General features: G+C 40.1%; 1 protein-coding gene across 28 annotated transcripts in view; it reads left to right on the top strand.

Moving 5' to 3' along the window:
• The first annotated feature begins 627 nt into the window (after positions 1-627).
• Positions 628-7873, top strand: part of Rim (Rab3 interacting molecule) — a 51236-nt gene continuing 43990 nt past the window's right edge. For 19 of the 28 annotated variants that reach the window (XM_033381103.1, XM_033381100.1, XM_033381090.1 and 16 more), the window contains exons 1-2: positions 629-1156; positions 2325-2652. The gene's annotated coding sequence lies outside the window, so the exon portion shown is untranslated. Of the gene's footprint in view, positions 1157-2324; positions 2653-7873 lie in introns of all 28 variants that reach the window. The other 9 variants (XM_015182836.2, XM_033381115.1, XM_033381124.1 and 6 more) reach the window with 5 other exon arrangements.

Below are 7873 nucleotides of genomic sequence, written 5' to 3'. Positions count from 1 at the left end.
ACACACACACACCCATGCAGTGACAGGGAGAGAGTGAAAGAGAGAGAGAGAGAGAGATGTGCTCCCACTTTAATACAAGAGGGACATGTGCTCCCTGTTTCCCGCATTAGAAGAGAGATGTGTGCTGCCACACACTGTGACATGTGCTCCCTGTTTTCACACACGCACACAGAGGCAGAGGGCTCCCTCTCACACACACACACGCACACTCACGCATATCTGCAGAGAGAGTGGCTCCCTTCTTTCGTGGGTTAACAACTCCCGCAGATTTCACCACAGCGTTAACCAGCACCACAAAGGGAGAGAGAGAGCGAGCGAGCGAGCATTAACCAGAGAGAGCGGAGCACACTCTGTGCGTGTGAGAGTAAGAGAGTAATTCCTGAACTGCTGACGACAATCAAAATCCAAGCGTCGGCGTCAACGTAGGTGGGAATCGTCCGTCGTGTGGCGTATCGGCGCTGCCCTCAGCTTCAGCTTCAGCTTCAGGTTTTGCTTTCAGTCGTTGTCGTGTCGTCGTGATGTCGTCGTTGCCGTCGTCGCAGTCGTTGTCGTTGTCGTCGTCGTCGTCGTTGTCGTCGCAGTGGCAGTTGTTGTTGTAATCCATAGCAGCAGCAGCAGCAGCAACAGCAGCAGCAGAGGCAGGAGCTGAAGGCAGAAGGCAGCAGGCAGGCAGGCAGCTGGCGGGGGGCAAGGCAGGGCTTCAAGCTTCATTCAACAACCAACAAACAGCAGCAACTACAACAACAGCCACATCAACAACAACAACAACAGTAGCAGCAGTTACAACAACAAATAACTCAAAACAAAAAAAAAATATTTCAAAATATTCAACAATGAAAAAAATCTTGAAATCAGAATAAAAATTGTATGCGCATATGGAATGCACATACGAGGCAAAATACGGCCTTATAGAAATACATATACTATATACATCGTACATATATAGTATATATATATATATATATGTATATATATATATTTGCCTATGTTATACACACACAAATCTATATAGAAAATCTAAGTGCAAACCAATTGTGATTTAAGCTAATGACAGCAACTAAATAAATAGCTAAAAACAACAACAGCAGCAGCAGCAACAACAACAGCAACAAATACCAACAAACAACAACCAACAACCAAAAAGAGTGTTTAAAAAGTAAGGCAACAACAACAACAACAAAATTAAAATTTTAATTTTATTTTTTTTTGTGTAGGGTTTTTTCTTGGGTTTTTCTTTTCTGTACACACACAGCCACGCAATCCCACCCAAAAGGAAGAAAAAAAAAGAGGAGAGCAGCAAGCACTCCGCTCTCTCTGCAGCACTCCTCTCTTATCTCCCCTATGGTCCGCCACTCTCTTCCCTAGCCCATGCTCCTCCGCTCTGTGCCCTCCCCCATGGTCCTCCACTCTCTTTTCCCTAGCCCATGCTCCTCCACGCTCCTCCGCTCTCTCCTCTCTCCTTTGTTGTGTGTGTGTGTGTGTGTTGGCCATGATCTCGTCTCTTGTCTTGCTCTTGCACTCATCGTCCAGTGCGAATGAGCGCATTTAATATGCAGAAAAATAAAGCAAAACACACACACACACACACTGACAGCCACATACATACACGTAACGGTTAAATGCTAAATCCTTGAGAAAGGCAAGAAAAGGCACTTTTCATAAGGGAAAATTTCATTAAGAAAATGTACATTTTTTGCACTATAATTTTGAAAAAAAAAAGAAGTCAGGTCCCAAGGAAATGAATCAAATGTTTGTGTGTAAAAAACAAAGAAAAGGAGAGACAAAGAGAGAGAGAGAGAAACAGGGCAGGAAAAGAGAGAGAGAGAGAGAGCAGTCACTCACTCGTTTGGTTAAAGTTCACCACACACGAAAAAAAAGTAACAAAAAATAAAGATTAATAAAAAATAAAACAAAATTAAATATAAAAAATAATATAAAAAAATAGCAAATAAAATTTATTAAAAAATAAAAGTATTTGTGAAATCACAGTGCGTATGATTGATATGCGCTAAGCCCGTGATGACTTGCCAGCAAAAGGAAATCCACACACAGAGTGGCCCCACAATAAACATCCCAGTATTTCCTGTCAGCTGCATTGGCGCAGCTGTCTCTCTCTCTCTCTGTCTCTCTGTCTCTCACTGTCTCTCTGTTACAATAATTGAAGACACAGAGCAGACACCAGGAGGCACTGGCAGCATGCAACATAATTACTACTCAACTTCAAAGTCTCCTCTTAGACGACCATCGAAGCTGGCGAAGGCAACAACAAGATTCCCAGTGTGTGTGTGCTTCATAAATAATTAAATATGTATATTATTTTACAGTGACATAAACAACAGCAAAATATACCACAAATATCGAAACCCCCAAGTCATAAAAAGGCCTTGTAAATAGCAAACAAAAAACAAACGAAATCCAACTGAAATTTCTTATATACAGCATTGCTTTTACTACAATTAAATTCCAAACTCAACAAAATATATAACAAGTGTCTCGAACAAAAAAAAAACAAGCAACAACTTTTCTAATTTATAAAAAAAAAACAAAACCGAAACAAAAATCTTTAAAAAAACAAACAACGAATGAACAGACAACGCCGTTTACACAACTCTAAAAACCAAAAACAAAAAACAACTTGATAGAGAAATGCATGTAAGTTGATGAAATTGAAGGGAAATTTGTGATTGCATTTCGGAGAAATATTTAATGAACATCTGTGGTCGAATTTGGTCAAGTTTCTGAAGAATTGAATCTCAAATTTGAGGTTCTATGAATTTTGTGCATGCAATCAAAGGATTCTATTTTTTCATTGGCAATACACAGAATTTCGTGTGCCTCAAAATGGGAGGAAGGGAAGAGAAATGGGAGAAAGAAAGAAAAGGAAAATGATTTAATGCGAAGGTGTTTTTAGTTCTACTTATTAGAGTTCCTTCCACTAACTAGTCGCTTTATTATTATGCAATTTTGTATATTATATTTTATATGTACCTTATTAATTTATCAATTCTTTTCTAAATTTATAAAATATTAGTAATTAATTATTTAAATATGTATTTAATAAATTAATGAACTTTTGAGGGTATTTATAAATTTATTTTTATTATTATTAGTATTTATTATTTAGTATGTATTAAATATTAATTACAAATTTAGTCATTTTAGATTCTCTTTTAATAATTATTTAATGTAAGGCGTACATAATTTAAATGATTTATTTATATTATTAATTTAATTTTTGTGTTATTTGTTTTTTATATAATATTATTTATTAATTTAAGTTTTGTGATATTTCTTTTTTATATTTATTATAATTTATATTTAATTTAATTTAATTTATTGATTTATCTTAATTAAATTTTTAATTTAATTATAAAATTATAATATTATAAATTTGTACTTAATATTTAAAAAAAAAATTCTTAATTATTTTAATTAGTTTATTTGAAGTTTCAAATCAGTATTTTTCTTGCCATTTTGGAGCACTTTTGTAGCCCCTTGCATAAGTACTTGCTAACGATTAATGAGTCTACTATTATCTTAATAAGGATAGCCCCACCATCTAGCTCTCACTTTGCCACAAAATCAGTGCAACACAAGCCGCCGACGTGCAACAACAATTGCCAGTCCTACAGCAAAAAACAACTAAAACAATGGCCAAGAGATTGCCACCTTTTTGCTGGCTTTTGTTGCTGCTGTTCTGCTGTTCTGCTGCTTTGCTGCTCTGCTTCTCTGTTTACTGGGCAATAATGAACAGGGGGTTGGGCCCCATCGATGGGCGTTAAATTTAATTAAAAGGTAAACTAGTTATAGAACACAGCAGAACAGTAACACGAGAGGCAATGAGGCAGCAACAGGCGGGCGGGCAGGCAGGCAGGCAACCAGCAGGAATCGATTTTCTTTTCGACTTGTCCGATGCCAAATGGCAAACGTCACTAGGCAACACAGCAGAGGGTGGCAGGGGGAGGTTTTTAGACAAATGATTATAATGACGACACACACACACACACACACAGAGACAGAGAGGGACAGACAGAGAGACTAAGAGACCTAAATGGACGTCATAAATGTTTGACAATGCACACGAGGCGTATGAGTAATGGCAAATGGGTGCACTCCGCCCTCCCTCTTTGTGTGGGTGTGGGTGGAACAACTATCCATTGACACAGCATTTGTGCCCCTCTCGGGCTGCCGCTGCCGCTGCCGCTGCCCCCCTTTTGAGGGTCAATGTGTGCATAAAATTGCTTTTTATGCTTCGATGTCATTGCCTCTTCTGACATTCTCTTCTCGAGTGCAGCAGCGGGCGGGGGGTAAAACAAATGCCTCTTGTTGGCCCAACTTGCAGCATCCGCTGTGCCCCCGAAAGGGGTGACAGCCTTTTTCTTTGTTGTTTGTTAATTGCATGGAAATTGTGAGAGCAATTGAAAAAGTTGAACAGGAAACAGGACGGGCACAGAAAACAGGGAACAGGATATTCATTTGTTTCAGAGTTTTTCCTTTGCCACAAACCGTGTCCGAGTGCCGAGTACGGAGTGCAGTGACTTTTGTGACTGCTCTATGAATGAATAAATGAATAAATATAATTATATGCCCATGTGCCATGTGGCATGTGTGTGTCCGAGAGTGCCACTGAATGCAAAATGGTCATTAGGAGGAAGGAGGGGGGCGGAGACCTCTTTTTGGCAGCCAAAACGGCACAAAATAACAGCAACGGCAACAGCCACAAGAGTCGCCAAGTCATTGCCTCGTTTATAGTTTTTGGCTTTGGCTTTGGCCACGTTTTCTTTTCTTTCACGAGTGTTTGTGCCCCCCGTCAAGTCGTTTCCCCGAAGTCCATTGCACCCATTGACGGGACGGCATGACGGTTTAAGTTTTTCCTTTTTTGCATAAATTTCACAGCGATCTCACACATAGCGGGAAGGGGGGAGGTGTGGCGCCACCAGGTGACGTCACAGTGAAAAACTACATTCAAGATAAGAAAAACAAACGAAGAAACAGAACCCTCCACTCCCCCCACCGTGTTGACAGGTGTGTGTTCTACCCTCGTTCTCCCCTCTCCCTCTCTCGCACTGGTTGCCCTTTTGGCCGCCAAAAATGGAAAATGGAAAACTACAAAAACTGAAAATAGGGGAATTTTAAGTGGACAAAAATAGGGCAAAGAAAAAGGGCCAACAAAAACGGAAAGGAGAAAGTTTTTAAGGCCAGGAGTTCTATATTTGCAAAGGGCTTTCATGGAGGGAGGGGAGGATTTTGCAAGAGGGAGGGTTTTTCTAATTAAAGAAAAGAGAAAAACCTGTTGCTGGGAAATTTTTAAAGAGATTTTTGGGCTAAATATCAGAAGAGTAGGAGAAATATAAGAAAAATACAAAGAGTAGAAGGGAAAATGGTAAATTTATATGAAAAATGGGCGAAGGCCTAGCTGTTGGAAAGAAAAATGGGTGATTTTTGAGAAAACTAGATAGAAAATGATACAAAATAGATTAAGTTTGATATAAAATGAGTGTAGGATGGGTAAGGGTACTCATGAGTGGAAGATTGGGAATCCAGGGCATTGGGAATTCGGGGATAAATTAATGATTGTTTGAACAGAATGAAAGGGATGAAAGAGGATGTCTTTTTTTTTAAAGATCCGAAGCATTCAGAAGGGGAAGATGTTTAAAGTAGAAGAGTCTTCTTTCTTCGGAATGAAGCCATGAAAAGGTGGATCTAAAGAATGGAATGGAGGAAAAAGGGAAGATATATGTCTTTCTACAAAATCAAAGGGATGAACAGGGGAAGATGTTTCTTTCTCAAGAACGGAGGAATGAAAAGGTGAAGATGTTTCCATCTAAGAAATAAAAGCCATGAAAGAGAGGATCTTCCTTGCTAAAGAATAACGGCAGGGGAAAGGAAAGATCTTTCTTTCAGAATTAAATGGATAAAAGAGACGATCTTTCTTCCCAAGGAATCGCAGGGATGAAATAGGATCTTTTTTCCTAAAGAATGGAAGCGAATGAAAGCAGAAGAATGTTTTTCTTTCTTCGGAATGAAAGCCATGAAAGAGTGGATCTATCTTTCTTTATAAAGAACAAAATTAATGAAATGGATAGAAATTTCTTTCGAAGGCATGGAATGAATGACAAGGGAATGGCAATTCTACGAAATGGAAGGGATGAACAGGGGATGTTTTTGTTCTATAGAGTAAAAGGGATAAAAAGCGGAAGGTCTATCTTTCTAAAGAAAGAAAGGGATGTAAAGGTGAATATGTTTCTTTCTAAAGAACAAAATCAATGAAAACGAAAGGGGTTTCATTCCGAATTAAAGGAAGTGAAAAAGAAGTTCTGTCTTTTTATGGAATGCCCTCCCTTCCAAGGCGAAGACGCTCCTTTCTTCAGAATGAAAGCCAGGAAAGTTGGAAGAACTTTCTCTGTTTCTCTTCTGTTTCCGCTTAAAAGCGATGAAAGGAAAGATGTTTTTCTTTCCACAGAATAAAAGCAATGAAATCGATGAAAGGGGAAGGCGATTTCTTTCTCAAAGAAAAAAATTCTCCTTTCTACGGAATGAACGACAGCAAAGTGATGGCTCTAGGGATTCCAGAAAGTTCTTAATTTAATAATTAATGCAGAATTCTGGTAAACAGATTGCTTTGTTGTATTTGAAAAACTTCCAAGAAAAAAGGTGGAAGGTGGAAATATAAATAGTATTCCTGGGAATACCATATTTCCTAGCTGAAGGATTTGTGTTTTGTTAATTGCATGCGCCACTCCCCCTTCCCTCCCCCCCACACTACTGGTGTTGCACCTTGTCTACCATAATATAAAGGTTATAAGGTTATTGGTGGAACATATTTTTGGCTCAATGCAGGGCTCCACCCACTCTTCCAAGAAATATTTTCATAGAATTTCCCTTCGCTGGTGGCATTTTACTCAAATTCTCATTAAATATGTATTTGTAGTACCCTTGAATGTTTGGAAAACTGTTCTGAAAATAGCAGCTAATCTTTAATACCGAGAAGAGTGCCGAACCCACGCTCTTCTATTTGTTTCCTTCTTATTTTCCACAATTTACATTATTCTCGGCTTTCGATTGCAAGCATTTTGCATGTTGACCTTTTGCTTTATGGTTTTCTTGTGTTGCAATGTGTTGCCCCTTGCCCTCTGAAACAGAGGAGGGGCGGGGAGGGGAGGGGGCGTTTCTGTTGGACATTTTCAAATGCATTTTCAATGCGGTTTCTTGCTGTTTGGCTCTTCTGCTGCTGATTGCGATGGCTAATTGAAAGCGTCAATTATCAGCTGGGGAAAAAGGCAAGAGGCAGCAACAACAGCAGGAGCCGTGGCAGAGTTTGGCAGTGAACTTTCACATTTCACATGGCGGACAGTGTGTGTGGGGGCGGCGGGCGACGGGCAACGGGCGACGGGCAACGGGCGACGGGCGGCTGGCTACTGCCACGTATGTGAGCTATTCCCTTCACTCGTTTGGTGCGGGGGCGTATGCGTAATGTGGCATAACCTTGGCTAATGGCCAGGCGGCGCCACACACACAGGGCCAAAGAACTGACCTCCTCCTCCTGCTTGCATTCCCCCTCCTCCTCCCCTCCCCCCCGTCCATTGGATTTTTCATTATTATTATAATTTATCCTTGTGCCTGATAAGTTTTTCCTTTGCGCTTTGGGGGTTTTCCATCATCTGTTCTTCGGGTTGTACGGTCAGCGGGAATGTGTTTTTATCTGCCACGAAGTAAACGACAGGCGGTGGGGGGAGGATATAATTACAGCGGGAAATTTTCAATACAGGGAATACATAGGGAAATTTATGGGGGAATTTCTCTCGCTGGCCAACGCAAGCGCGCGCATTCGAGAGGAGGTTTCGTGGTGAATAGTTAATGCTCTTCCGCTCTC

Source organism: Drosophila pseudoobscura, chromosome 2 (assembly GCF_009870125.1).
Source record: "Drosophila pseudoobscura strain MV-25-SWS-2005 chromosome 2, UCI_Dpse_MV25, whole genome shotgun sequence".
NCBI lineage: Eukaryota > Metazoa > Arthropoda > Insecta > Diptera > Drosophilidae > Drosophila > Drosophila pseudoobscura.
The sequence above is the reverse complement of the archived record's forward strand: the minus strand, read 5'-3'. Positions and strand labels throughout refer to the sequence as shown.